General features: G+C 35.2%; 1 long non-coding RNA gene across 1 annotated transcript in view; it reads right to left on the reverse strand.

Moving 5' to 3' along the window:
• LOC125111976 (uncharacterized) overlaps positions 1–24,811 on the reverse strand; it is a 40,641-nt gene extending 15,830 nt beyond the window's left edge. Inside the window, exons 1-2 of the long non-coding RNA XR_007130998.1 lie at positions 24,793–24,811; positions 14,062–14,193 (exon numbers count right to left, since the gene is read on the reverse strand). This is a non-coding gene — a long non-coding RNA (uncharacterized LOC125111976). The remainder of the gene's footprint in view (positions 1–14,061; positions 14,194–24,792) is intronic.
• Positions 24,812–25,085: the final 274 nt, after the last annotated feature.

Below are 25,085 nucleotides of genomic sequence, written 5' to 3' on the forward strand. Positions count from 1 at the left end.
AAATAGTAATTGTTTAATTATAAAAATATTACACGTCAATAGAACCTTTAGAAAAAAATTAATATTTGCATACTATTTAACCAAATGAACATGCTAAATTGATTTAATTATTCATATTTTCTCTCCTCCATGTCTATTATATAGTTGCTTATTCTTTTCATTTCATTATTCTTTTCTAATATCTTGAGATAAAATATCAAATCACTCTTTCCTGTCAATGATTCAGTTTTCCTTGGTGCCAAAACTGACTCTATTATAAATTTAAAAACTTGGGAGTTCCTGTTGTGGCTCAACAGTTTATGAACCTGACTAGTATCCATGAGGATGTGGGTTCAATTCTTGGTCTTGCTCAGTGATTTAAGGATCCAGCATTGCCATGAGCTGTGGTGTAGGTTGCAGACATGGCTCAGATCTGGCATGGCTGTGGCTATGGTGTAGGCTGGCAGCAGCTCTCATTTGACCCCCCCTGGGAACTTCTGTATACCACAGGTGCAGCCCTAAAAAAGAAAAAAAAAACTTGAACTGTATTTTAATTTACTTTGTAGTTTTATATTAGTTTGCTAGTCCTCTCTTTTTGAAATGATTTCTTTGAGAGTTATTTGTGTCCTTTAGTTTCAAGACTCTTATTTTCTTACTTATCTGGTTTATTTCCTAAAAGTTAATTTTTCTTAAGGCCTATTAAGAACATTAAGTAATTTTAAAAATTTTATTATGCATCTTCTAAAAAAGTAATTTTAAAAGCAGAATTTTCCCTTTGCTTTTTTTCCCTAAAAATATTTCCATAGGACCTGTGCTGATTTTTTCTAAGTGAAGACATCTATCCACATTCCATGTTGCCTTTGGATAATCCAATTCCTTTCCTATTTCCATTTCCTCTCTCTTGGATAGCTGTCAGATGACCTTATTTTGTTATAGTTCCCAAGTTAGTTACTGTGTATACTTTGTATACTTCTCAGCCCCTTGTACAGGGTCATCAGGGATTTATCTAGCTTGATTCCACTGGACTGAAGCTGGATTATCTCCTCCTCCCATTGCTTGGTTTTATGACACTCTGAGACAACCGAATGACCCAACACATTATCCCTATATTGTAGCATCTCTAAAATCATCTATGTACCTATCTATCTAACCTATTTATCTACATACACAGCAGCCTGGAGCCTTCTCAGCCCCAAGAAGAGCAATGGGACAGAAGAGGCACCCGGTTGGCTTGGCTCCAGTGCTCTTGAGCCCCAACCCCTACCCCTCCCCAGCCTCTAAAACTCTTTTTTTCTTTACTGTCTACCAAACTGAGTCTCATATATGGCCTAGAGCTCACAGTATAAAAATGTTTGTTGTTATTCAATCCTACTTCTTACTCTATCGGTTAACTGTAATTTTACTCCTTGAATGAATATGGACAGTAGATAGGAGGGAGAAAGCATTTCTCAGACCATAGCCTAATACAGTGTGTCCATAGGAATCATTCAGATTTACTGAATTTATTGATATAAGTAGCTATAGTGATTTGATGTAAATTAGATCTAGAGTATTGTTATTTACATGGTATACTTTTTGAGCAGCACCAAGTATAGGGCACTGTCCTTTATATGTTGGACTCAGTTTTAAAGTTATAATCAGTCATGTAATAGTATTTGCTAGATCACATATTTATTTTATATTGTAAGCCAGAGGCTGAATCTATTTTGAAGCCATAGCTTCATTTTTCCCCTCTTCATTGACCTAAAGACATCCAATAGCCTGTGTTTCATTACTGAGTTCCTGTTTTCCTATCCACTGATGAAGGATTTATGCGATGACAAAACTACACAAAGTTATCACCACACTGCCCAGTGAGCTGTGGTGCTGGCCACTGACTATGAGACAACTAATTGCTATATGCATGTGAGAAAATGCAGAGCTCTAATTTCAGAGATTGGTGGGAAAGAAAAAAATAAATTATAACATGGTTTGTATTGAAAACCTATGATTAGAAAGTAAACAATTATATTTTAGTGTCATAAGACTTTGAAGATAAAATATAAGATCTACCCATTATGCAGTGTATTTAAGTTATTTAAATTAATATTTTTAAAGTAAAAGCTGAAATATTAGACAAGTAGATTATTGTTTTTTTCATAAATATGTACAATATCAACAAATTTGTGATACTGGTAATCATATTATCTTTAATAGAACTGGTCCTCTCAGTATTTTTACTTTCCTATTCCTGTAAGCCATTCAAATACTTGTTAAAATTCCGTGTAATTATTGGTGAATCTCCTTTATTGTATCTTGTTTTAAAATCTATTATTAAAGTAAAATCATAAAAACATTTTATTGTGATATGATAGTATTTAAATTTATCAAAAAAGAAGTACAAACTTAATTAAATGTTTAAAATAATGTCCAAGTTCTTTCATACTGGTAAAACGCTGCTCTGAAGAATCTGTCCCTAGATATTCTGCCATGAGTATACTTAATATTACAAAAATTTCATCGATGCTTCTACTGTCATCATTGACTAAAGCGACCAAATTTAGAAAGATCAAATTCTGAATACAAATTCTACAAATATTTAGTAGTCTAAATATTTAGATAATATTTTATAACAGTTGTATTTTATTTATAACCAATTTATTTGAGCTAGTTTAGAAACAGCTATTACTCGATCTCAGTAACCCCTTTCCAATTAATACCATAAATTTTCCAATTTTTAAATATACTAGTGAGTTTTATGAACTCAAAAAGCCCTTACCAGGCCCCCATTATGTTCCAGACAGCATGTAAAATAGAAAATTACTTCATGACCATGTTACTTTTGGTCATTAGCAAGTTTTTAATTTCCCAATATCAAAATATAGGTTTTTTTTTTAGAAAAAGTCACTTTTGAATAGGAAATAAGAGTTTACTTTCCTTTGCTTCATTTATATTTGATCCCTAATAAATAAGATGATATTAGAGAATGGTACATTGTAGATGTTAAGATTCTTGGCTGTAAGCAACAGTCATTGTCTCTGGAAAACCTTAAAAAGGGGTAAATAATGGAAACGTCACAGGATAGGATGCTCACAGGTTGAAGTGGAGTCTAAAAAGCTGGATTTAGAGAATTTAGAAATTCAGCACTAAAGTCTCAATAATGGAAACTGAGTGGGACTCTGGGGTGATGCAGTTAGAATGAATTAATTCCATCTGTTTTTTCCATCTTCACAGCATGCACCCATTTTAAGATCCAAAGTTCAGAGGTGGGATCAAGGTGGTGGAGGAGTAAGACATGGCACTCACCCTCTCCCACAAACACATTAAAAAAAAATCTACATGTAGAACATTTCACATAGGACATCTACTGAATGCTGGCATAGGACTTTATACCTCCAAAAAGGGCAAGAAATACTCCACATAACTAGGTAGAACAAAAGAAAAAAAGAGAGAGAAAAGAGAAAAAAAAGGAATCAAGATAGGATCAGTACTCCTGAGAGGGAGCTGTGGAGGAAAGGGATTTACACCCTGGGAGGCCACCTAACTGACTGGGAGATCAGCCAGGGTGAAGGGGGAGCCTCAAAACCCTTGAGAAAAGGGCAGCAGATGGTCAGAAGAGGGAAAAGCTGAGAGAGAGCTATACAGACCATCAGTGTGTGATACTGACACATTCAGGCCGGGACTGGTCACTGAGAGTCATGCTTTGGAGATTAATTCCAAGAAGAAGACTAGGGTTGGATGTTTGGAGATAGCTTAAGGTGGCTAGGGAGCTGTGTGCCATCAGCCAGGAAGTTGTGGTATGCCACAGCTGAGGGTACATGTATCCTTTTGGGTTACAGTTTTGTCCAGAAATATGCCCAAGAGTGGGATTGCTGGGATTACATATGATAATCTCCATAGTAGTTGTAGGAGGAGGCCTAGGCCTGCCAGAGAAGAAGGGTACCATTGTTGGGGAGGGTGAGAGGCAGAGAGGTGATACCACCATAAGAACTTCTTTCTGTGTGCACATGGCGTACTTGATTGGTAGAGCTTCTCTTACATGGACTATAGGGGCAGGTACAAACCACCACAGGCATCTCAGACTCTTGAGGTGGGCACAGTCTACCATGACTAAAGGTTCCATGATCAGGCACCACCTGCAGCTTGAGTAACCTCAGGGGTCCTCATTGCCATCACTGAGGGCCCTGAAACTGAGCACCAACTGTTGCCATTGCCCCCCTTGGAGTGCAAATGCTCTGCTCTTGCCACTGACATAGGCTCTGGGCACCATGCCCACCTCCCTGAGAATCACTGCCCATGCACAGGGCCCTGCAACCAGGACCAGTCTGTGTGCCCAACTTCCTGTGTGTCCTCAGCACTGTCAAGTGTCTGGCAACCAGGCACCAGCTATAGGCATTGCTTATTTCCTCCACCTCCCTGGATGCACATGTAGGCTGTAAACCTGTACACCACCTAGCAAGGGGATAACAACCTGCACACAGTGAGGAAAGAGACAGTAAGCATACAAACCAAAAGTAGCCCTCACAAGCTACCAGGGAGCTTCCACATATAAACCAGCCCTCCAAGACTATAGTAGATAATTGTCTTCCCCAGACTCACAGAATAAGAAAAATATAAACAATATGAAGAAGCACAGGAACCATTCCCAGTTAAAGAATGGGAGAATTCCCCTGAAAGAGCAAACAATGAAACAGACCTCTGCAGACTAACAGACACTGAGTTAAAAAAGGAGGTAATTAAAATACTAAATGAATTAAGAATGGATATTAACAATAACACAGATAACTAGGGAGTTCTCATTGTGGCTCAGTGGGTTAAAAAATAACATGGTATCTGTGAGGAGGTAAGTTCAACCCATGGCCTAGCTCAGTGGGTTAAGGATCCAGCATTGCTGTAAGGCACAGTGTAGGCTTCAGATGTGGCTTGGATCTGGTGTGTGCACAGGCCTGCAGCTTCAGCTCTGATTTGACCCCTGGCCTGAGAACTTCCATATGCTACAGATATAATTGTACAAAGGGAAAAAAAAGGAACTAACTAAAAACTACGGGGGGTGGGGGGGGGGTCCTGTTGCAGTGCAGTGGAAATCAATCTGACTAGGAACCATGAGGTTGTGGGTTTGATCCCTCACCTTACTCAGTGGGTTAAGGATCCAGCATTGCCATGAGCTGTGGTGTGGGTCACAGACGTGGCTCAGATCTGGCATTGCTGTGGCTCTGGCATAGGCCAGCAGCTGCAGCTCACATTAGACCCCTAGCCTGGGAACCTCCATATGCTATGGGTATGGCCCTAAAAAGACAAAAGGAAAAAAAAAGAAAAAAGAAACTACAGAGGAGTCAAGAAAAATTAGAAAATTAATTTGCAGAGATGCAAGCTGACTTAAAGGTATTGAAGAGCAGAATGAATAATGTAGAGGAACAAATAAGTGACTTGGAAGGTAGAATAATGGAAATCACCCAATCAGGACAGCAGACAGAAAGCCAAATGAAAAAACCATAAAATCAATTAAAAAAAGAGCTCTATGGGATAATATAAAGTGGGCATAATAGGGATTCCAGGAGGAGACAAAAAAGAAAAGGGGAATGAAAATATATTTAAGGAAATTGTGGCTGAAAACTTTCCAAATCTAAAGAAGGAAACAAGTATCAAGCTACAGGAAGCACAGAGGGCCCCAAAATTTGAACCCAAACAGACCTAAACCAAGACATATTATAATAAAAATGGCTAAAGTTAGAGATATGGAGAAGATTCTAAAGGCAGCAAGAGAAAAACGAGAGTTAATTATAAGGGAACCCCCATAAGGCTATCAGCTGATTTCTCTACAAAATTGCTACAGGCCAGAAGAGAATGGCAAGATATATTCAAAATTCCAAATGGAAATATTTGCATCACGGAATACTAAATAGCAAGATTATCATTTAAAATGGAGAAATAAAGAATTTCTCAGACAAACAAAAAAAATACTAAATATATTCTACAAAAATATTGAAATGTTTCCTCTAAATAGGAAAGAAGTAAGAAGATAAAGAATAGAAGAAATTATAATTGGAAAGTAATCACTTAAATAAGCCAATATACAGATCAAAAAGAAAAATAATAAAGCCAAGGAATAGCAAAAGGATAAATATGAAGATGTATAAAAATGACATCAAAATCATAAAGTGTGGGAAAGAAGAGTAAGAAAATCTCACGTTTGAGCCTATATGACTATTGGGCTAAAGCAAGCAGATATAGGAGGGGGTTAACATATGTGAAAAAGAGGGCAACCACAAATAAACACCAAACAATACATTAGCAAAGCAAAAAAATAAGAGGACACAAGCATAAAATAAAAGGAAATCATCCAATCAAAAAAAAAAAAGAAAAAAAAGAAAAAAGAGAGGAACAAAGGAGAAACAGAATCAACTGGAAAACAATGTTTAAAATGGCAATAAATATGTACCCATCAATAATCATCTTAAATGTCAATGGGCTGAATGCTCCAATCAAGAGACAGATAGTGGCAGAATGGATAGAAAAACAAGAGCTTACAATATGCTGCCTATAATATGCTTTCCCTTATGGCAAAGAACACATATAAATTGAAAGTGAGGGCATGGAAAAAGATATTTCATGTGAGTGGAAAGGACAGGAAAACAGGAGTTGCAATACTCATATCATACAAAATATACTTTAAAACAGAGGCCATAAAGAAAGATAAAGGACACCACTTAGAGATAACAGGATCAATTCAAGAAGAGGCTATTGCATTTTTCAATATATATGCCCCTAACATAGGAGCACTCAAATACATAAAACAAATGCTGAGAGACATAAAAGGATAAACTGATGAGAATACAATAATAGTAGTAGACCTTAACACCCCCCTTACATCAATGGACAGATCTTCTAGGAGAAAATCAATAAGGCAACACAGATCCTAAATGACACAATAGAACAGTTAGACTTAATTGATATTTTCATAACATTACTTCCAGAAAAACCAGAATATACATGCTTTTCAAGTGCACATGGAACATTCCCTAGGACTGACTAATACTAGGGCACAAAACTAACCTCAACCAATTTAACATTATAGGTGGAAATTATTTCAAGCATCTTCTCTGACTACAATGACATGAAACTAGAAATCGACCACAGGAAAAGAAATGAGGAAAAACTGACTACATGCTGAATAAACAACATGCTACTAAACCAATGGGTCAATGAGGAAATCAAAAAGGAAATTTAAAAATACCTTGAGACAAATAACAATGAAAACAGCCATACAAAATCTATGGGATGTCACACAAGCAGTTCTTAGCGGGAAGTTCATAGTGATACAGGCATTCCTCAAAAAACAAGAAAAATCTCAAATCTCAAAAAGTAAAATTCATACTGATCCTCCTTAAACTTCACCAAGAGATCAAAAAGAACAAGCACTCCCAAAGACATTATATGAAGCCACCATCATCCTAATAACAAAACCAGAAAGAGACTACCAAAAAAAGAAAATTATAGGCCAATACTTTTGATGAATATAGATGCAAAAATTCTCAACACAATTTTAGCCAACAAAATCCAACAACACATAAAAAAGATCATAGACCACAAACAATGGGATTCATCCCAAGTTCACAGGATGGTTCAAAATATGGAAATCAGTGTCTTACACCACAATAACTAAAGTCAAAAACCACATGATCATCTCAATAGATGTGGAAAAAGCATTTGACAAAATCTAACATCTATTCATGATAAAAACTCTTACCAAAATGGGCATAGAGGGAATATTTATCAACATAATAGAACCCACAGCCAATAGAATACTCAACAGAGAAAAGCTGAGAGACTTTCCACTAAAATCTGGAACAAGACAAAGATGTCTACTCTCACCACTTTTATTCAACATAGTATTGGAAGACCTAGCCACAGAAATCAAACAGACAGGAGAAATAAAAGATATCCAAATTGTAAGAGAAGAGGTAAAAATGTCACTCTTTGCAGATAACATAATGCTGCATACAGAAAACCCTAAGGAATTCACATATAAACTACTTGAACTAATAAATTCAGTAAAGTAGCAGGATACAAGATTAACATTCAGATATTGGTTGCATTTCTGTATATTATCAATGAAATATTAGAAAAGGAAAATAAAAATAATACCTTGTAAAATCACACCCCCAAATTTAAAAACCTAGGAGTAAAAATTAAATACCTGGGAGTAAATAAGGAGGGGAAAGATGTATGTTGAGAACTATAAAACATTAATAAAGAACTTAAATAGGATTTAAAGAAATGGAAAGATATCATATGCTCCTGGATTGGAAAAATTAATGTTGTTAAAATGGCCATAATATACGAGGCAATCCACAGATTTCATGCAATCCCTATCAAATTATCCATGGCATCTTTCATAGAACTAAATAATACAAAAACTTATATGGAACCATAAAATAACTCAGAATTGTCATAGAAATTCTGAGGGGGCAGAGGGAAACAAAGCAGGAAGCATAACTCTTCCAGACTTCAGACAGTATTACAAAGCTACAGTAATCAAGACAGTATGGTACTGGTACAAAAACAGACATATGGATCAATGGAACAGAACAGAGAGCCCAGAAATAAACACAGATACCTATGGTCAATTAATCTTCAACAAAGAAGGCAGGAATATAAAATGGGAAAAGGATAGTCCCTTCAGCAGGTGGTGCTGGAAAAACTGAACAGCTGAATGATAATTGGTGAAACTAGAACATACTCTCACACCATGCACAAAAATAATCTCAAAATTGCTTAATGATTTAAACATAAGACTTGACACCATAAAACTCAAAGTAGAAGCTCCCATTCTGGCTTAGCAGTAACGAACCCGACTAGCACCCATGAGGATGCAGGTTCAATCTCTGGCCTTGCTTAGTGGGTTAAGGATCCAATTTTGCCATGAGCTGCAGTACAGTTTGCAGACATGGCTTGGATCTGGTGTTGCTGTAGCTGTGGTGTAGGCTGGCAGCTGTGGCTCCAATTTGACCCCTAGCCTGGATACTTTCATATGCCATGGGTGTAGTCCTAAATATGTGTGTGTGTGTATGTGTGTGTGTGTGTGTATATATATATATATATATATATATATATATAATCTCCTAGAAGAGAATATAGGCAAAATAATCTGTGGAATAAACCTTACAAATGTTTTCTTGGGTCAGGCTCCCAAGACAATAGAAACAAAGTCAAAAATAAACAAATGGGATCTAATCAAACCTACAAGCTTTTGAACAATAAAGAAAACCTTTAAAAAGATGAAAAGGCAACCTATGGAATGGGAGAAAACAGTTGCAAAGGATGTAACCAACAAGGGCATAATTAATCTACATAATATATAAAAAACTCAACAACAAAAAAAAACAATCCCATCAAAAATGGCCAGAAGACCTAAGTAGACATTTCTCAAAGAAGACACATGGATGGCCAGTAGGCACATGAAAAGATGCTCACCATAATTAATAGAGAAATGCAGATCAAAGCTACAATGAGTTACTTCCTCACACCAGTCAGAATGGTCATCAGTAAGTCTACAAATAACACATGCTGTATTATGGTTACCAAAGGAAACATATTGGGGGTCGGGGGGGGATGAGAGGGATGGTCTGGGGGTTTGAGATTATCATATGCACAATGAAATATATGGAATGATTGGCCAACCTGCTTTATAGCACAGAGAACTCTGCTCAGTATTCTGTGATAATCTATGTGGGAAAAGACTCTGAGACGGAATGGATATGTGTATATGTATGACTGGGACACTTTGTTGTACAGCAGAAATTATCACAGCCTTGTAAATTAACTATATTTCAATAAAACTTTAAAAAAAATGAAAAGAAAATGCTGGAGAGGGTGTGGTAAGGAGGGAATGTAAATTGGCACAACCTCCTAGTGTTGGTGGGAATATAAATTGGTACAACCCTGGGGAGAACAGTATGGAGTTTCCTCAGAAAACTAAATTTAGAACTATCATATGATCCAGCAATCCCACTCCTGGGCATATATCCTGACAAAAGTTGCATTCAAAAAGATACATGCACCACTATGTTCATTGCAGCACTATTCATGATAGCCAAGACATCATAACAACCTAAATATCTACTGACAAATAAATAGATTAAAAAGGTGTGGTAAAGTATACAATGGAATACTACTCAGCCATAAAAACAAAATAATGCCATTTTCAGCAGCATGGATGCAACTGAAGATTCTCATACTAAGTGAAGTAATCAGAAAGAGAAAGGAAAATACCATATCATATCACTTATAGCTGGAATCTAAATTATAGCACAAACAAACCTATCCAAAGAACAGAAACAGGCTCATAGACATGGAGAACAGATTTATTTTTGCCAAAGGGGAGGATAGACTGCAAATTTGGGGTTAATAGGTACAAACAATTATGTGTAGAATGGATAAGCAATGAGGTCCTGCTGTATGGCACTGGGAACTATATCTAATCTCTTGGGATAGAACATGATGGAAGATAATATAAGATTATACATACGTGTGTATGTGTGTGTGTGTGGTATAGACACATAGATTATACATATATGTGTGTGTATGTGTGTATATATGAATGACTTGGTCACTATGCTGTACAGCAGAAATTGGCTCGACATTATAAATCAACTATATTTTACTACTACTAATAAAAAGATCCAAAGTTCAGGGCAGCAGGTAATCTCCCTGGTGACTCAACAGGATAAGGATCCAGCATTGACCAGGTTTGACCCCTGGCCCAGGCACTTCCACATACTGTGAGTGTGGCCAAAAGAAAAAGTTCAGGGTCAGAGAACCCATCAGCTAAGCTTAGGTTGCTTAGGCTTGTGCTAAGCAGTTGAATGGAAAGATATAGTAGAGAAAATCTTCAGATCTCCTTGTGATATGGCAGATGTAACAATTTATAATCCTGCTTTTACTGCACACAATCCATTAGCAGGAAATGGGGTTGCTTTTATTGTTAATGGAAGCTGTATTAATAAAAGTGATTCAAAACATCTACTTTTGTTCCTTAACTTTTCTACTGGGAGTCACCCCCATTTCTATACACACTCCAAATACATATATGCATGACATACCCAAATCTCTAAAAGATTGTTTAACTATCTTCCTGGAGAAGTAAACCTCTGTTTTAATTTAGAAAGCTCCCGAGTATACAAATGGTAATGCCTATATGTGATTATCAAATAATTAAGTAGAGGTGATAAGATGAAGCAAATATAGCTATAGTCTACAAAATAGTATGATACTGGAGTTCCCGTTGTGGCTCAGCAGTAACAAACCAGCTGGTATCCATGAGGACGTGGGTTTGATACCTGGCCTTGCTCAATGGGTTAAGGATCCAGGTTTGCCATGAGCAGTGGAATATGTCACAGATGAGGCTCAGAACTGGCATTGCTGTGGCTGTGGTATAGGCCAGCAGTTGAAGCTCCAATTCTCCCCCTAGCCTTGGAATTAACATATGCCATGGGTGTGTTCCTTAAAATACAAAACAAAACAAACAACAAAAACATTATGGTACTGGCACAAAAACAGAAATATAAATCAATTCGACAGGATAAAAATTCCAGAAGTAAACCCACGCACCTATGGTCAAATAATCTATGACAAAGAGGCAATAATATACCATGGAGAAAGACAGTCTCTTCATTAAGTTGTGCTGTGAAAACTGGACAGCTACATGTAAAAGAATGAAATTAGAATACTCTCTAATATCATACACAAAAATAAACTCAAAATGGATTACAGACCTATATATAAGACCAGCTACTATAAAACTCTTAGAGGAAAATAGAGGCCAAACACTCTGACATAAACCACAGCAATATCTTCTTAGATCTACCTCCTAGAGCAAAAACAATGAAAACAAAAATAAACAAATGGGACCTAATTAAATTTAAAAGTTTTTTTCCACAGCAAAGGAAACCCTGAGTAAAATGAAAAAAAAAAAAAAACTGAAACAAAAAACAATGCACAGAAAATATTTACAGATGAAGACTGACAAGGGATTAATCTCCAAAATATATAAAAACCTCCTGAAGCTCAGTACCAAAAAAGCAAACAACCCCATCAAAAAAAATGGGCAGAAATATACAGATAATTCACCAAAGAAGACATAGATGGCCAAAAAAACACTTGGAAAAATATTCAACATCATTATTTATTAGAAAATGCAAACCAAAACTACTATGAGATATCACCTTAAACCATCCAGAATGGTCATCATCGAAAAGTCTGTAAACAATAAATGCTGGAGAAGGTGTGGAGAAAAGGGAACCCTCTTACACTGTTGGTGGGGAAGTAAATTGGTTCAACCATTATGGTGGTAAATAGCATGAATATTTCTTAAAAAACTAAAAATAGAATTACTGAATGATCCAGCAATCCCATTCCTTGGCATCTATCCAGAGAAAGTCATGAGTTGAAAAGATACATGTACCCAAATGTTCATTGCAGCACTGTATACAAAAGCCAAGACATGGATGCAACTGAAATGCCCATTGACAGAGGAATGGCTAAAGAAGATATGGTACATATATACAATGGAATATTATCTAGTCATAAAAAATAAAATAATGGCATTTGCAGCAACATGGATGGACCTAGATATTATCATACTAAGTGAAGCTAGAAAGTCAGACACAAATATAATATGCTATCACTTAAAAAATGGATACAAATGATCTTATCTGAGAACAGAAACAGATTCACAGACTTTGAAAAACTTTTGGTTACCAAAGGTGACAGGTGGGAGGGGAGGGATAGGTGGACTGGGGGTTGGGATGGAAGTGTTTTAAAATTAGGTTGTGGCAATGGTTGTACAACTATAAATACAATAAAAGAATGTGATGGGAAAAAAGATGAAGCAAATATTAACTTCATAATAGGTAAAAATTAGACCTTTGACAGCCTAAAACAAAGTTGCTAACTTTTTGATATGCTGTTAATATATCAATACAGCCACTAGATAACTGTTTGACAGTACTGCTAAGTGCATTTTTAAAAGCACATTTTATTCAGGGAGCAAGATTATACTACCAAATAAAAGAACAATTTCTGTGGCTTGTGAAGCAGGCAAGATACTTGGTAGAGACCCTTTGACAAAGTACGTATAAATGCTGAACCAGTTAATTCAGAAAGAAAGCTTGGATAGAAATTGTGCTAAGGAGGGAAGCAAAGTTGAGTCTAGGAACAAGCATTAGTTTCCTCCTTGATTTGTGCAATAAAGAAACTCTGGAAAATTTAATAAACTAATCAAAGAATAAACTGATATTTAGGAGAGCAGTACTAAAGGGATATTAAAGTGTTTTGAAGAGATGTATATAAGCAACACCCAGAGTACCCTTTTGTCTCTGTATTCAGCTGTGATCAACTAAGAGATGAGCTCTCTAGGATGGCAAAGCATCTGATGAATGATAAAGTAGGCACTTGAACAGGGATAAGTGCCTTTGTCCAAGGCAAGGAAGCTCCAGCAATCATTGAAGGACAGGTCAGCAAATTATTGCATATTTATAGGGGGTCACAAATATACTAGTTCTTTCAAATCCTTAAAGAGATATAAACTTAGTATGTTAAAGTAGGAAAGACAAATCTACTAACTTTTGAAAATGAATTGGTAATGACATGCTATAGGGTAACACAAGTTTTGAAAAACAGATGCTAATATTATTTTCATGGTTCTGTATTTTTTCAAATCAGCTAATGATGACTGATTATGAGACAGCTTAATGCAAATATCTAACATGATTAAAGGTTCTTATTTATGAAATAAATGACATGTCATTGATATTTTTACATAAAAATATTTTCCTTCAAATTTATATATATATATGTGTATGTAAATATATATATATATATATATATATATATATATATATATAAAGTAAATAATCTCTCATAGACTAGTAAAGGCAGAAATTAATATTCCAGAAGGGTTTTGTTTGAATTATAAAAATAATATCTATCAATGGCTATAGTTTTGATTAGAAATTCTGTGATGCTATCAGGATAGACTCTATCCAGCAAGAGAGAGAGAATTAATCAGAAAAAATGGTATCAAAAAGGCTTGGGCATTTTTACCTTTCATGTACATTCTCTTTCTGTAGGCATTTCTTTCTTCATGCAGTGATTCCACGATTTGGAAGTCCAAGGTGGTTTAATGCAGGTAGGATCTATTAAAATCTAAGAAGAATTGCTGCTCTGTATTTCTTGCTAGAAAAGAAAAAAACAAATATAACAAGGCCATAAATACCATAGGTTCAAAACCAGGAAAGGATAACTGAAATATATAAGTGGTTAGCTCTGTATCATTAGAGATTTTTTCAAACTAATTTGCCAATAAAATAAAGTAAATGAAATTAATATTAATAAAGGGATATCTGGTGAAAGCCTACTGATATTGTTTTCTTTGAATTTCATACAAAGTTCAAAATGAAAAAGGAAACAAATAATCCATGCTCAAAGGATTTCAGCATTCTTCTATTACAAAGTTGGAAACAGGAGGCTTTAGTTTCCAATCCAGGAGCAGTTAGGAATTCCAAAGCAACAGATGACTAGAATCTTGGACAAATTGTAATTCAGATAGCATGTTCTCAATTTCTTTGTATAATAATGCATTGTAAAATAGAATAAATTGGTCAGAAACACAAAAACAAAAACAAAATCTGTAAAACATAAGTTTTTGTTAGGTAAGTAGATTTCACATTGAAAGGATTTTGACAGTTTTTCCTTAAAACTCAAGTTTTTATTGCCTTGGCCCCAGGATAACCTTAAACTTGGGAAATGGCAATTTATATGGATTTTATGAACTTGTTTACTTTGTTATTCATGAAAAAAGTTACTTTAGCAATTATTCTGCTTCATGTTACTTATGGTACCTATGAATTAACCAGCATATTCTTCAAGAAATAAAAATAGCTTGTATTAAGAAAGTAGCAATGCCAGTAAGGTGTTTGAAATCTATAGCGTTAAGAAATTATTTTAAGAGTTAAGTTAGATAAATACTTTCTCCCAAAGGACATCTGTGAGAAGGCTGCCATCTATGAGAAGCTGAGATGCTATCATTTGATTTGCTCTCCCAGTTAATATTTATAGAACATTCAACATGTAATAGAATAGGCACTGGGTTACAGAAGATTAAAAGTAGCTCTTCTGCCTCTGAGACCCTTATATTCCAAAGGAAACATCTCAAATCATTCTCCAGCTGAGAATGATAGTGATTTTTTTTTAAATTCCAGGAAATCTACAACTTCCTGTTGAATACTAAAGCTTACAAATCCAATTTATACTGTGTATTAAAGATGAGGTTGAACTAAAATCACAGATACAGAGTAAAATTTTCCATAAACATAATTATGTGTAATATATATAAGAATTTGATGATTTAGTATATCACAACTGATGAAAAAAATTTTTATCCTTTTTCCCTTTGATTCCAGGTAACATTTGCTGGGCATTTCAAAAGCTTCAAAAATTTTTTTGGCTTTCAACATGAAAAAGTAAATATAAAATGTGGCAGAGAAGAATGCAACATACATGATTTTGGTTTGAGGGAAAAACAAAACAAAAACTAGGCTTAAACCCTGGTTCTCCTGCCTCCAAATGATGAACTGAGAAAGACATTTCATTTATTTATTTGTTTCTTCTTGTACATGGTGATAATGATAAATGATTCCTCATCTTACAGTGTTGTAGTGATTGAAAGGATTAGATAAAGGCAATGTATGTAATATAGTAATCACTATAATTTTATTAATAATACAATTTACCAGAATATAGGCACCTGGAGAGAAGAAATGATAGCCCAGTGCTACTTAGAGTTTCATGTAGGAGCCAATGTCAGCATCACTTAGGCCACATTCAGACCTACTGGAGCAGAATTTCTGTGCAAGACCCAGAAATCTGTATTTTGACAAGATTGCCATGTAATTTTATCCACACTAAATTCTGAGAAGCAATGCTCAAGTCTGCTTTCAGCATATTTCAAGGGTCCAGAATTAATTAACCATGGGCAAAAACTAAGAGATTATTGCTTTAACCATTCAATTAAAATATGTTTTCTTTAAGATATCTTTTCCGACTCTTACTATTGAGAAACATCTTATGAAACACAGCTAATAATTTTTTTTTTCTTTTTGCAGGTAAAAGCAAAAATAAGGAATGAAGATTATATTTGCAGATACTGTACATTATTAGAAATTCTCTTTGGTATGACAATAATATTTGCCCTACATCACAGGGCAGTTGTGAACATACTGGGTAACACATGTAAAACATTTAGCAAAAAGTCTGGTACTATACTGTGAGCACTCAAAAATAGCATCTACAATGTTTTGGTAGTCTTTCTTCTAACTGAGTTAAAAAAATTCTATTAGACACATGTATGTATAGAACCTTAGAAAAAGATTTCATTTCATAATAAAAAAGGAACATTGCCTAGTCCTTTATGGTATGATTTTCCCCTTTTCAAGTTAACATACAGTATTGACTGCAATTTAAAAACACCTTCCACCATATTAAAGATAGGATAACTAAAACTGTCCTCTTATTTATACTCCTCCATGGTACTATATGGGAAAGTTAAAAGTAAAGCATAGTAATGATCACCTAAGCAAACTACTACTGAAGTTCCCCTCATCACAGATATTTCTGCACACATATGTGCAGAAAAGGAATCTTTGGAAAGGAAGGTCTTAGGGAAGTTTAAATGTAGTAATAATCATGAAAATGAAGTGTAAGTTATCTGCTTTATGAACATCTGATTATCCAGCTAATTATTACATCTGAAATGCCATACCTGTTCATTAGGAAAGCATGGGATTGTTTGTTTCCTACTGGTCATCAATAAGATGTAGAAATGCATTTGATGATTTCCTACTGAAATAAGAAACAGGATACTGTGCAGTTATACTTGAAGCCTTAAAAATGGTGAGAAGCTTCTTGTAGCTTAAAAAAGTTTTCCCCTGGGAAATATACTTTTAAAAGCTTCAAAGAATGTTAAAGATTTTCAAATAAGCTATAAATGGACATCTGCAGTCTATGCTGTACTTCAATAAGATGAGAATGGTTGTCATGTCAAATCTCTACAGGCTGCCTTTGCTCGTGTTTTCCTGGTTAAGAAATTCCACTCAAGCAGAATGAAACCTAACCTTTAATATTACATTCTGTAGAACAGGCCCCAGTGACACAGAAGAGGATCTTATCACTAGATCTCAATGGATTTGGTTTAAAACAGCTTCTTTTCTGCAAGACAGATATCAGATGAGAGTTCTCCTCAAGAGAAAGAGCCCATTTCCTCTTCATAGCACAACCCAAGAAATGAAAAGTTGTTCAAAATAATCACAAAAAGCAGACGGGGATATTATCATAACAAAATGCTTCATGTAATATGCGAGGCCCAAAAATCTGTATTGATCTGTGAACAAAATATTTGAAAGATGTCCTACTCTATTTCAGACTGTAACTACAAAAATGTAAAACTCACAAGACACCAAAAATAAATAAATCTGGAGTAAACGTAATTTATAAAACACATATTTATGTATACATAATATATATGTATATATTACTCCCTCTAAAATTCAGAGTTGAATACTTAATATCAAGTATTATAGAATAAACCAATGTTGACCCCAAACATAATAAAGTATACATTATTAATTATTGAAATAATAAATGAGCTTGATTATAGTATGGTTTCTATTGACTTAATAGTCATTTGTGTTCTACTTTATTTCCTCTAGAAACCAAAGGACAAGTTCTTAAGTCCTTAGGGAAACTATAATTTCTTCTTTGACCAGAAAGAAATAGACGTAAACTTGAAGTTAAATCTAACTTAATTTCAAAATTATTAACTATATATAGCAGTAATGTCTCACCAAAAATTTTTAATTTGAGCATAAATTATTTGGCCTTTATTAACATTAATTAAAAACAATATATTTTCAAATGTGAATATTAGTATCTTGAGATATCATGATATCATGTAGTAATGGTTAATTAAAATAGATCTTTTGATATAAATACCTCTCTCTTAAGGACTATTGTATCTCCATAGAGGAATAATATAAACATTTTATAATTAAACTTTTAAAAAATTCCCGTAGACTTGAAAAACAAGGAATTTAAATTAACTAATTTTGTTCTTGAATATAATCTCAATATTGATTGTATAAATGAGGTATTTCAAACTTTTTTTTTCACAGCCACACCTGTGGCACATGGAAGTTCCAAGGCTAGGAGGTCAAATCAGAGCTGCAGCTGCCAGCCTGTACCACAGCCACAGTGATTCCGGATCCAAGCCACATCTGCCACCTACTCTGCAGCTTGTGGGAATGCTGAATCCTTAACCCACTGAGGGAAGCCTGGGATCAAACCCACATCCTTACAGACGTTATGTCAGTTTCTTAACCCACTGAGCCACAATGGGAACTCCCAGAACTTTTTAAAAAGTTTAACAACTATTTACATAGTACTTACCATGTACTAGGTACACAGATTCCAAGCACTTTATATATGTATAATACATATATATATATATATATATATATATATATATATATATATATGCACACACACATATAAATATACACACACACACTTTTATATATATATATATATATATATCTAAAAGAAAGGAAAGTTTTAACAAATACTTATAGAGTTCTTATTATGTACTAGGTACATAGAATTCTAAGCACTTTGAAAATATTAGCTTATTTAATTATCAAAAAAAAACTCTTGAGGTAGATGTTATTGTACTCCCCATTTTTGATTAAGGAAACAGATGTTATTGTACTCCCCATTTTTGATTAAGGAAACAGAGGCACCAAGTTGCCAAATAACCGGCTGGATGTGACAAAGTCAAGGAAGTGGTGTGGACCCAGGCGGTCTGCTGCTTGGGGTGTGCCCTTACCCACCATGTTACCTGATGCTTAAGTGTGGCCCTTGGCAGTAATCCATTTGTTAAAATGAAATTTTCATGAAGAATATACTTTCACTGAGTGAGAAAGAATTTAGGGATTTTTCAGATGTATTTGTCCCATTGACATTTTTTTGTTGTTAAATAAAAGCATCATGGCATCTGTCTGAAGTCAAAAGCATCAGAAACCTTGGGGGAGGAAACCAAAGTGTTTGTAACAATTCAAATCGAAGTTTATAGAAAGAGGAAGTAGAAGTTGGATCAATCCAGAAACAGAGGAATATGTTCCACATAAAGAACACAAGCCCCAGTTTGAGATTTGTGACCTAATATGTGGAGTTTGAGCTAGACTGTAATAAAAAAATCCTAGGGAAAATGGATATACCTTTAAAACATTCCTTTTAAGGCCTAGGAACTGATCAAAATGGACACTGGCAGAGACTCAAATGTCTGGTTGTTACACTAACAAAGAAACCTGAGAGACGTTTGAGTTAAGCACTGTTATTTTGGGAAAAGGGCACTTCATATTTATTATTTTGCTTTTGTGAATCCTCTAAATAGAAATAAATAGCTGAAGTCACACATCAGGGAGAACATAGAAAAGGATTGTTCCACTCAGATGTTCACTGCACAGTGAGAGGAATGATGTGAGTGAGGTGTGGCCTATGACGAGGTGTTTCCACCATGTGGTTATGGCTTAGCTCTGCACGATTGCTGCCAATCATAAAGGGGAACCAGAATCAGAAGATCCTCCAAATTTAAAGAGAAGTTAAAAAGCCAATTGGTATTGAAAATGTCCCATATTTTAAATAGTATTTACAGACCAGTTGTTAATTTCATGTAAAATAAGATTTTTACAAGTTCCTTACTGGATATTTGATGTAAGCATAAAATTAAGAGTATGTACAAGAAGAAAAGCTGGGAGAATAAACATCAAGGATGACAGAAGTAAAAGGATAACAAAGAAGAGTGGTGTCTTGAGGGCAAGAGAAAGGAATATTTCCCAGCAGGACCAGGTTGCTGTGCAAACACAGTGAAGAGATCTTATAGATTCCTGTCAGAAAAGTCAAATCTTTGGAATTGAAAATGAGAAAGTTCCCAGCAACAGTGAACATTCAGTAGAGAAGCTATATAGCAGTCAGATTGTGAAACCAAAATTCTTAAATTTAACAGTCTACAACCTGAAATTATATACAAAGTAGATACTTTCTTCCGAGGGAAGGGAAAATTGTGGGTACATAGATGGCACAATATGTCAGCAATCAAGAGACCATACAATTATTACGTTAAAAATGCTCACTGAATCACAATTATATATTTTTGTGTTTTCTCTTTGTGTTATTGGACTTATTTCTATATTTGGCACAAATGCACTTGTGAAGCAGGAATATATTTAAGAGTTTTAAAGGTTCAGCTGAGATTAGAAATCATATATCTATTTAGAAGTGCCAATCTAAAGAATGGCTTTATTATTTTCTCTGCTGATTCTAAGAGGACTCACATCAGATTTAGGATTTAGCAAAATGAGAGCATGAAAAATATAAGTGAGTATACAGTTGTAATAGTTGAGCAACTATTAGGAAGCAAACAAAATTCAGAGCAGGCTAATGGATTTTAAAAATAGGAAGCAATCAAAGAACTTTATGTTGCAAGAAATGGAAGAACAAATTTATTAGGTGACATTGACAGAGAACATACTCCCAATAGAGGCTAAACTCAGGAAGTAACATTGCTGATGTATTTTATCCAGGGAGTGTAGTAAAGACACAAAAGCACTCAATTTTCATGGAATTCCTTCAATAGTCTAATCATATAGTTGTTCTTATGTTACGTTCGGGGTAACAGAGGCTTTGAGAATTGAGATAACTTACAAATAGAACATTATAAGAAAATGTCAGAGCATGGACTAAGAACAAGTACTATTTGAATCTAGATTTTTAAATCTTGATCATTTTAATACTGTCTCCTGAATTATAATGTTTCTTGTTGACAAGTGATGTCCACATAGACTAGGATGTACAAATGATCTTTGAAGATGAAGGTTAGACTATGCATGTTGAACATGAGTGGTGGTCAGAATATGGCAAATGATATGGCAGAGGAAAATGGTGCTCACAGAGGGGTAAAAGGGGAGTGTTGCTAGGGAAAGACCATATAGGCAAAAAAGGGAAGCTTGCAGAATATGATTTCATGATTCCCAACCAACAATCATTGCCTTCCCTCTAAATCCACATATTTGTAGAAATGAAGGCTATTCTCTCAGGGCAATCTTATTTCTTGCTAACTTGACTTTTGGTTTGCCTTATAATTTATTTCCTACTTTATTACTGACAAACTGTTTCATTCTCCCCTTTACTGTGAGAAATTTTAATCCCATATCAGAAACCTACCAGTTCCTTGGGAAATCACTTTTGATTCACAGTTCACATTGCTGATTTCGTTGATAATTACAATGCTAGCTCTAAGGATAGTTCTCCAAAATAAATTATTCAGCAAGTGTTTATTATGTCAAAATGTCCCAAATAAAGAACTTATTTTTTGTTGTATTGGAATAGCCACCTAATAGTGAGATCTGAGTCCCAGTAGTACAATGTTTTATATGCTATGCATTAAAAAAAATACATTTTAATTCTTGATAGTTTCTAAGGTCTCCCATTGTTACCAGTGATTTTACTGGAGAAGAATTGGCTGTGAAGGCACTGAAGCTTAAACTTCAGGGCCCTTCACTTGGACAGGCCTCTTCCAAGGCTAGTGTGTTCTATCCAGGGATGCAGGGGTGAGGAAAGAATGGAGATCACAAGCCCCACCTCTGTACCAGAGATACATACACTACCTCACCCAGGCTGCCACTCAGTACCTCCATATCTACCTGGTTCCTAACAATCATTGGTCTTTGTGGTTCCTCAATGGGCAAAGTTGGGATTGAGCATCTTAGATCCTAAGGAGAGGGACATCTGCTCTAGGTTCCACATGTGGTGGCCTGTGAGGCTCAACCTAGCAGAGGCGGGGATGGCATTCAAGTAGGGAATGGGGCAATAGGAAATAGCCAAGATAAACAAACATAAGCATCTGTGAAGTAAAACTCATATTCATATTTTATGGCAAGAGAAAAAAATTTAAACATAAAAAAATTTTTCTCTGCCCTTTGGCTCCTCTCTCCCCTTTACTGTGCATTATGCATCAACCAATTCTCCCCACCCATCAGCAGAAATACCTGCTTGGCCACAAATAACAACAATCAATTAGTACCAAGACAACACCTTAAAAGGTGATATTCCCTCTTAAACTAGTGAGGGTCTATGATGACCCATGATCCACTACTCACTTTGTACTTACAGATCTGGATTGTGCAAACTATCTCATCATTTAATATACAGTCCTCTGTCTCAAAAACCTAGATAAGTGTGCTTTGAACTCTAATAGGTGGAACAGTTCTCAGAGCTTAGGGAGAGTATGTTCATGGCTTATTGACTTGAATAAAATTTCCTCTTTCATAGACTATTGATTAATTTTTGTCTACAAGTTATTAGAAACCATATCCACAAAATCGAAAGTATAGAGGTGTCCAAGGGATTTCCTCAGTGCAAGAATCATTACCTAAACAAGGACTTGCAAAGCAAGTTACAGATGTTGCATCACCAATAAAAACTTGTGAAGCTGAAAAAAACTGTTCTAAGCTATCAATCATTTTTTTCAATCAACCACACTTGGCTGAATTGACTTTCTATTATTTGTATAGAAAATATTTTTTAATTGCTGCATATGAAGAGACAAAGGATATGCTGCCAGAAAGTGCCAATGTTGGGCAACTAATTAATGTTAATAACAACAGGTTATTTTTTGAATGTTGCAATGTTTATAATACCATCAGTTTATATTTTAATTTTTTGTGATTTATTATCTGAAACAAAATATTTATGTTCATACCTTTACTATTTTTGAATTTATAAATTTGTATTTTTTTGTGTCTCAAGGAGAGTCTCCTAAACAATGTAAGCTTCTGCCCACACAAAACCTGAATCTACCCTGAGGTATTTTTTCATGACTATGTTTGAGTATATATATATGTTGTGTGTAATCTCTGAGACATTTATTCCTAGTAAAAAGCATTTTAAGATATTTTTTCCTTCTCTCCTCTAACAGAACTATCCTTCTTCCTCTAGTTTCTGAATGAATATGCCCCCCGAAGCATCTTCTTTTTACTAAAGTAGATCTCTGATGACTCGATTAGGTTTATTAATTCAGAGTTTTTCAAGATAATACCTAGTCATGAGGCTTATTTCTAAAACCTCTAAATGAGGAAGGAAAAATTGGCTTGTCAGCTGAGTTCAGGAAAAATTAAGAGGTTCTTTTTTTTCCTACCAGGGATTTAGAGTAAGTCTCCATAATCCCACTGGCATGAATTCCAAATGTAATCACCAATAAGAAAAAGGTTAAAAAGCTCTGAAGTATTGGGCCACACTCCTTTGGCAAACTAAGGTCTCGTTGTTCAGAGTAGAATGTGATTTCTGGGTTTCTGTATAAGGATGGTGAGCAGAGAAGCATTCTTAAATCCTAGGTCAGCCTACCATCAGCTTGTAAGAGTCAATAAAATACAAAATATGATATACATTGCCTTCAAAGGAGAGAAAAGAGTAAAACTTCCCTTCACATCGCTACTTCACATCTTAGCTTTCTTGATTCTGGCAGCTACTTCGAGTAAGGCTCATGAAGGTTTAATTGATGTCTAGGGTGTGGATAGAATAGAATATAAGGTCTCCCTTAGTAAAATATGTTGCTTATTGTGCTCAAGAGAAACACCTTCATAATTCACTAGGCACTTGTGGGAACAGAAGCCATTAAGTTGCTAACAAAACAGACTCATGCAATCAAATGAGTTTATTTTCTCAATGCTTTTTTTCTCTTCCAAAGTGGAGGACTGAAATTTCTAGAAGACTGAAAACATGAATATGTAACAGACCAAGGTTATATATACATAGTATTAAGTTAAAAACATAAGCAAAATAAATAAATACTGCCACTTTCAGTTTAATTCTGATTTCACTCTGATTTAGAAATGACATGTGGTACTTGAAAAACAAAATTCAGTTTCCCCAGTCCAGAGAATCACATGGATTGAACGCTAGCCATAGTGAATCCTAGAATATATGCTGTATTTCTGGGTTCTTAATAATCTACTTACAAGGCCTAAGTAGTTCTCTAGAGCATGGTATGTATTTCAAATTTTCACTCTTAACCAAAGTTCCTAGGAGAGCATTGGGGATATCTTCCTTAGATTTAACATTTTAATTCAGAGCTCCCATCATGACTCAGTGGTTAACAAACCCAACTAGTATCTATGAGGATGTGGGATCGATCCCTGGCCTTGTGTTGTGGGTTAAGGATCTGGCATTGTCATGAGCTGTGGTGTAGGTCTCAGAAGTGGCTTGGATCCAGCATTGCTGTGGCTGTGGTGTAGGCTGTCAGCTGTAGCTCCAATTTGACGCCAGCCTGGTAATCTCCATATGCCGCCGGCACAGCCCTAAAAAAAAAGACAAAAAAATTTTACTTTCACCTAGATTACTGTTGATAGTTTTCTTATATAAGAGCCAAAAAGAGAAAACCTTTGGAAAGTAAATATTCAGGTGACAAATAGTAAAAGGCGAGTTTATTATGCATTTTAACTGACATCTTAAAGGTTCCCAAGACTGTTACCACCTTCAAGTGGTGATGTGAAAAATAGTGGCTCACTGGTCTACAGCTCTATCACTCTGAATGCACGTAATCTCATCTGATCTCAGAAGCTAAGCAGGGTCAGACCTGGTTAGTACTTGGATGGAAGACAGTAGCTCAAAACACATAGAGGACCTGTATGCCAGGGGTTATAATCCAGGAACAGGTAAGGCACTCACCTGCTAGAGGGCTGCTACCTCATCTGTAAAATGATGTCGGTATTGCTGAAAACTGGGAAGTAAATCAATGGAATTAATTGTAAGTCTCCTTGGACACACAAAGGTAATATGTAAATGCTGAAAGGCACAGGTACTACATTGATGTGTGCATATAATTTCTGAATAGAAGAGGGAGAAAATATTTCAGCCAATACAGGTGACTGAATGGACTGAACTCACTGCACTACAGCCTCAATGACTAAATAAACAGAACTTGAAAGAGAAAAGAACCTTAGTGACAAGGAGAAGGAAAG

The sequence above is a fragment of the Phacochoerus africanus genome, chromosome 11 (genome assembly GCF_016906955.1).
Source record: "Phacochoerus africanus isolate WHEZ1 chromosome 11, ROS_Pafr_v1, whole genome shotgun sequence".
In the NCBI taxonomy this organism is placed as follows: domain Eukaryota; kingdom Metazoa; phylum Chordata; class Mammalia; order Artiodactyla; family Suidae; genus Phacochoerus; species Phacochoerus africanus.